Source organism: Solanum pennellii, chromosome 7 (assembly GCF_001406875.1).
Source record: "Solanum pennellii chromosome 7, SPENNV200".
Lineage (NCBI taxonomy): Eukaryota > Viridiplantae > Streptophyta > Magnoliopsida > Solanales > Solanaceae > Solanum > Solanum pennellii.
In genome coordinates, this window is record NC_028643.1 from 63122745 (window position 1) to 63130690 (window position 7946).

A 7946-nucleotide genomic window follows, 5' to 3' on the forward strand; every position below is an offset into this window, starting at 1 on the left:
TGATAGGAATCACCTCTGACGAATTCTACTCAAAATTCCTTAGTGTTCTTGGCGAATCCTTGATCTTTCTCCCTTTTCCTTCTTCTCTTCTATTTTTCCTCCCATCCCTAAGCATAAATAACTTTTCTAATATGATCTAAAACTGGTTTTTAACCCTAATAAATCCATAAAATGAAATAGGAAATAAATGGGTGAAAAGACTAGTTTTCCCTTCCTTAAATCCGGATTCGGACTTACTCAATCTAACAACCCAACTTCCGATAGACATACCTCTCTCCTACGATATTGAAAATGTGTAAACTCGACGGCTTTTGAAATATCTCTCCATGGTCTTTCCAACCATAACAATAACTAGCACTAATCCTGAGCCAGAAATTATGACCGTTTGAAAATGACCAAAACTCACTTTTTTAACTTAAGAAATTTTCTAGATTTTTCCTTTTCTTTCAAAAAATAATTAGTTTTAGTTTCTTAGCTATTTCAGGTTACGAGATGTTACAGTTTTACTAATATTCGTGACCTCTATCATGACCCAATGTGTTTGTTTTTTACTGAGTAGGTTCTCATACATTTGAATTCAGGGATCTTATTTACTTTGTTGCACTTAGTCCAAACGATGACTACTTGGAAAGTACATCTGATAAATGCATGAATACATGATCACTAAAGAAGGCCAAGATTGTAAAAACATACAATGGCGATGGCACTACTTTTAAACTGTGTTGGAACAAGGATGGTAACAAGGTTGCAACTTCTTTTGTAAACAACAAGGTTTGTGCGGTTGATATTCAATCGTAGAGCTTGAGGAATAACTTTAAAAGGACTTAGGAACACAGACGCAGGAATTTCACAATTCAAGAAACTCTGCCTTGCAGAAATGAAGATTGTAGATAAGCTCTTTTTGATTTTTCACGCGGTGTCCAGTTTACCAAAATTAGGTTCGAACTAAATCATTATGGATTTGATGTAAACTTAGGCTTGTAAGGGGTAAACCGGCTACCGTGTGACAAATCAAAAGAAGCATATCTATAATCTCCATTTATGCAAAGCAGAGTTTCTAGAATTGTGAAATTATGCCTCTGTGTTCCCATATCATTTAAAAGCGCTATTCCTCAACCTCTAAAGTCAAATATAAAACATACAAAACTTGTGATTTGCAAAAAGAAGTTGTGACCTTGTTGCGATCCTTGTTTCAACACACTTCAAAAATATCACCATTGTCATCGTAAGTATTTTTAATCCTTCCCTCCTAGACTAATCATATATTAATGCATTTATCCAATTACCTACTTTCAGAGTACTCACCGTTTTTACTAAATACATCATAGTAAATATGTTTCCGAAATTCAAAATGGAAGAGAACCTAATCAGGGAAAAAGAAAAAAAATCAACTAAAAGGATACAGAGATTTGATGATCCTATAGAAAGATGAAGAGTTACATTATTCTTACTCCACTCCCCACCAATTTCACCATCCAAATTAAAATAAATAGGGATATAGGTATTTATAAAAGTGTTTTAGATGGNCCCCCCCCTATGCGATGCACTCATCTTTTGAATATATATATATCCAAATATTTAATAAATATATATAAAAAAAATTGAATATATATATATCAAAAATATTTAATTTCATATTTACGGATCCAAAATTTTAATAGCAATAACATATTAGGAAACATTTCAAGTCAAAACTAACAGTAGAATAACTATAAAACTAAATTGAGTTTTGGCAAAAATAAATATCGAATGACTAAAAGTTTTTCTTAAAAAACCAATAGGTATATAGCAGTAATATGTAGAAATTAAATAACAGGGCACAAAAAAATAAGACTGTGTAGATAGCTGACTACACATGAAAGAAAAATAGAAGAAGGAAACAATTGCTAAAAAAGTACCTGCTGAAGGTCACGAATTAGAGGAGAAAGAAGAACTGAAGAGGAAGAGAGATGAAGTATTTGTCGGAGGTCGCGAAGATGGAGATGAGAATCGCTACTACGAACTGGAGAGAAAAGGGGGAAAACAGAGTTGGGTTTGTCCTAAACTCCATTTAAACCTATTGGAGTTTCAAACAAAGTGCTCCAATAAGTTTAACACTCCATCCATACATGCTACCTATTTTTCATCATGAGTTTTTAAACTCAACCTCAAAAATTTACTATAGAATACAATGCACTCAAATCATCGGCAGCGAATAGAAAATAGTGTATTTTTTACAACAAGTCATCATCTAATACGTTTTTCCCATTGCACTTGGTTATTAAATCTCTAGTCCCCAGGTTGAGTTTCCTCATAAATGACTCAAGTATTTATCAAATTTAATTCCTTCCCTTGATATGGTCCACACTTTTCTCTTGTTATGGCATTAGTACGAGGTTATAAAATATTATCCTAAGATTTGACATAATAAACATTAATGGTATCACTTGTCAAAAATGATCTCACATTACAATGTTTTCTCCTTGTAAGTTTGAATTTACCGTTATAATAACAATTTTGAACTCTACAGGTTGTAGCAGTGATATCACAATTAGTTGAAATATAAGAAAATTGTTTTTTCAAAAGAATGTATTTGAAATTATTAATAAATCTCCCAGCCAATTTGCTTCATCACAAGCTCATGCTAAGGAAATTAGTTCAACCTCTATACTAAAGTTAAAAATTATTGCTTGATTTTTTGATTTCCAACAAATAGCACCACCACTCAAAGTAAAAATGTAACTAGCGGTAGAACATGAATCACCTGATAAAGTTTTCAATCTACATCAGAAAAGCCTTCTAGTATAACATTATCTCTTTTGTTGAACAAATTACAAGTTTTTGTCTCAATTAAATATTTTATGAACTCTTCCTATAACATATAAATATTCATTACCTAGATTTCTTGTGAAACAACAAAGTATTCCTGCCACATATACAGTATCATGCCTACTGCAATAAATCATATATCTCTAACTTTCAATTAAACTACCATATTTCTTTTCATTTATCATATCATTTTCACTTTGATGAGGAAGTAAATGAAAAGTTGAATAAAAAGAAGTTACAATGTGTTTTACAATCAAGAAAGTTATATTTTTAAAGATATTTCTCAACATAATGTTACAGATTAAAGAAAATTCCATCACATGTTCTTGTAATTTATATTCAAAAAAAAAAATTGCCTCACAAATATATTTCATATAAAAATTGCTTCTAACAAGTTTTGTAGCTTCATCAATAACATTTACTTTAGAGTCAAAGATCAATAAATCATCAATATATAGGCAAATAATATTATGTAAATTATTTCATGACTTATGATATAAGCACATATCACATTCATATGTTTCTAAACCATTTGCAATCATGTAGTAATCAAACTTTTCATGTCATTGCTTTAGTGCTTGTTTCAAGTCATATAAGGATTTAGTAAGTTCATACACTTTACTTTCTTGGTTTGCCTTCACAAAATACTCACTTGTTCCATAGTAAATTTCCTTATTTAGGTCTCTAGGTTTTAAAAATAGATTTACATCCAATTGATGAATATGCAAATAAAAAATTGAAGCAGTAACAATTAAAAGTTTAATAAATGAAATTCTTATTAGAGAAAAAATATCAAAAACTTATAGGACTTCTAGTTGCTTAAACCATTTAGCAACTAGTCTAGCCATATATTTATCAATAGATCCATTCCATTTAAAAAATATTTCGTAAGACCCATTTGCAATAAGTGATTTATAACCCGATGGTAAATAAATCCATTTCCAAGTTTTATTAGAAATTAGGAAATTCATTTCCTCATTACAACCTCCTTTCAAAAATGTAGAATCATGGAAAATATAATTTCTTGTAAGGTGAAAAGTTCATCTCAACCATTTAAAACATGAAAATTAGGATAAAATATTTTTTTACTCTAGCTCATTCACTTTTTCTTAACTGAAAATCATCAATATTTTGTCTCTAAGTAGAAGTTGATGTATAAGAACATGGTAGTGACAAAATATTTTCTCCAATCCTTTGACCTCCACTATTTTAAGAATGTAAAGGAAATTCATTTTCATGATAAATAACATCACCAAATTCGACTATAATATTATCTTTAAGATTAAAAAATCTATATACTCTACTATTTGAAGCGTACCATAAAAAAATACAAGTAGTAAGTCTCTTACTCAATTCTGTAATTTTAGAATGAACTAGCCTAACAAAGACTATAATTTCAAACTATTAAATATCTCAAACTTGACTTGTAACCTTTCCACAACTCAAAAGTTGTCAATTTATACTTCTTACGAGGCACACAACTCAAACACGTAACAGCCAGTTAAGATAATTTCACCCATAAATTTATAGGTACACTTGGCTCAATAAGCATGACATTGTATATTAGTCAATTCAACCAAAGTTCTATTTTTATTTTTCACTAAACCATTTCATGTAGGAGAATAAGGAAGGTTAGTTCCAGAAATTATCCTCAATGATCTAATACAATAATTAAAATCATTTGACTCATATTCACGACCTCTATCGTGACCCAATATTTTTGTTTTTTTACTGGGTGGGTTCTCTTCCATTTGAATCAAGGAAGCTAGTTTACTTTGTTACATTTAATCCAAATAGATATAATACTTGGCAAGTGGGTCATTTCATAAACGCATGAATATAAGATCAGTAAAGGAGCCAAGATTGTAAAAACTTATAATGGCTATGGCCGTATTTTTAAAGTGTGTTGGAACAAGGAAGGCAACAAGGTTGCAGCTTCTTTTGCAAACAACAAGGCTTGTGTGCTTGATATTCGATCGTAAAGGTTGAGGACTAACATAAAAAGGAGTTGGGAACACTATGGCAAGGATTTCAAAATTAAAGAGAACTCAATCTTGCAAGAATACAGATTGTATATAAGCTCTTTTTGATTTTCACACGGTGTACGGTTTACCAAAATTAGGGTTGACCAAATCATTATGGATTTGATCTAAACTTAGGCTTGTAGTGGGTAAACCGGATACCGTGTGACAAATCAAAAGAAGCATATCTACAATCTCCAATTTTGCAGGCAGAGTTTCCTGAATAGGGAATTTCACACCTCTATTCTCCCAAGTCCTTTAAAAGTACTATTCCTCAACCTCTACAATCAAATATCAAACACACAAAGCTTGTTGTTTTCAAAAATAATTGTGACCTTGTTTCCTTGCTTGTTTTTTGAACACGCTTCAAAAATATCGTCATCATCATTGAGAATTTGTATAATCTTTGCCTCCTTCACTAACCATATATTCATGTATTAATTCAATGACCTACTTGCTAAGTATTCACCGTTTGGACTAAATACAATATAGTAAACATGTTTCTGAATTCAAAATGGAAGAGAACGTAATTAGTAAAAAAAATCAACAAAAAGGATACAACGATATGATGAAACTATACAAAATTAAACAATTACCTCATTCTTACTCCCCCCCCCCCAATATCCTCGCCCAAATAAAAGAAATAGTTATATAGGTATTGATAGAAATGCTTTAGATGGTGAAAGACGACAAGGGTATGCCCTGCCGTGCGGCTATGCGCTCGCCTTTTTGAATATATAGATATCAAAATATTTTATAAATAAATATCCAAAATATTTGAATATATAGATATACAAAATATTCAATTGCATATATACATATCAAAAATTTTAATAGCAATAACATATTAGCAAACATGTCATGTCAAAAGTAACAGTAGTATTACTATAAAACTAAACTGAGCTTGGTAGAAATAAATGCCGAAGAACAAGAATTTTTTCATAAAAAAACTATAGGCATATTCCAGTAATCTGTAGGAATTAAATAACAGAGCATGAAAAAAAACTAAGACTGTGCACACATCTTAGTACACATGACTAAAAAAGAGAAGAGAAAAAAATTGCTAAAAATGTACCTTCTAAAGGTCACGAAACAGATTAGAAAGAATAATTGAAGAGGATGAGAGAAGAAGTACATGTTGGAGGTCGTGAAGATGGAGAAGAGAGCCGCTACTGCAAATTGGAGAGGAAAAAGGGAAAATAGAGGTAGATTTGTCCAGAATTCCTTTTTTTACAAAAAAAGGTGACGCCTTTATTGTCTCGCCTCAAGTCCCACTCACAACTCTTCATCGCCTCGTCTTTGTTTGCCATTTTGAGGTCAAATCCCCTTGCCAGAAAATAGGTGCAAAGGTTGCGCCTCGCCTCGCCATTCGCCAAATGCGATCGCCTTTGAGAACACATATTGATAATTAAACTGAGTGCAAGTGACAAACCACAATAAGGAGATCACCTTTGAGAAAACATATTTATTAAGAATGACTTAATTTTATTAGACATAATGAGTTCACATGTTAGTATTTAAGCTATGCAGAAGACTCCCTCGTTCACCATGCCATAGATTCACAGTAGAGTAAAATGAACAACTACACAGACAATAAAATAAAACCAGTAAGCTCATAGAACTAAAAGGTTAGGTGCAATACATTACATCCCTTTTTGGATCATCGCACACCACGAATTCATTTGCTAGATGGTTAAAGTGAAACTATACCTCTCTAAATTATTTGTACTCGCAAGGGGATTACAGGCCAGATTGCAATCATTCTAACATTGCAACTCAACTTTTGGGGTTTTAAAGTTCATTGGGACTTTAAGAGAAAACCGCAAATGGATAAAAAAAACATATAAATGTGTTTAGTTCTAAACAAATAATTGTAAGTATGATTATTTCAACAAGGTTAGGTGCATTCTTAATAATATTGTCCTTTGAATTTTACCTGACCTACTTTCCCTTATGTACACATATTCATTGAGGTAAAGAATTCACCATAGTGATAGCCTTGTTTCTGTGCATAAGTGCGCCATTGTATATACTTTACTACAAAAAGAAGAAAGTACTAAAGCACTAAGTCAACCCCAATGCACACAAGACCATAACTAGGGAGCAATGAATTGAAAGAATATAATAGAGACTAGAGTTTAAATCTTAAAAAGGACAAAAAATACTTTAGGTGATTTCTTCCTATATGCTAAACCTTGATAGGCAGAGTAAAGGTTTTGTCCTTGTGAAAGGAAAATTAGTCAGGTGAGAGATGACATTCCAAATTATCTTTATCTTTTTGCTTTTTTTTTTTTGGGGGTGGGGGGGTTGTCTGTATGTGTCACGACCCAAAAATGGGCGTGATGGCACTCGTCTTATCCCACCAAGACAAGTCAGCCTAAAACTCAACCATTACAATAAAGTGCGGAAATAAAATATAAGTAACTTAATAAAACCCCCCAAAACCTGGTAGTCACGTGTACAAGCCTCTAAAGTATCACAATTGATTCAAAAGAAAAACTCAAGTCTCAAATGAACTTGTTTCTAGAATAGAACAAGATCATAATTAAGGAGAAGAAAGTCTGCTGCGATGGAAACAGCTACCTGACAAATCTCCAAGAAGCCTCGGAAAAGAAGAGAATGACAAGTACAACAAAAATCCAGGCTCATAACCTACAAAAATTTGTAGAAGCAAGGGGTGAGTACCAAACCACACGGTACTCAGCAAGTAAACGGCTACACACAAGCTAAGGGGATGAAATATGGGTACTCCTACCACCCCCAACCGAACCTCCACAACTACAACCTGCATAAACATAAGCCCAACCTAACAGCACACAGTTTACATAGAACGTAACTCAACAAAAACATTTAGACAAATTACATATCCTCCACAACAACACTTCAACAAATTATATATCCACAATAACAAGTTTCGCAAAAAGGCAATCACTAGATCAGCAAAACACAACATCAAGTTCACTAATGATAAGTATGTGCAATGTAATGGAATGCAATGTCAAGTATAATGATGCATGTCTGACCTAGTGATACACACCCGCTGTCTCTCAGTCCGGGACCCATGGGGGACATATCTGTCCATGCATCTGTCGCGGCGCACGACACGACCCTCGATAA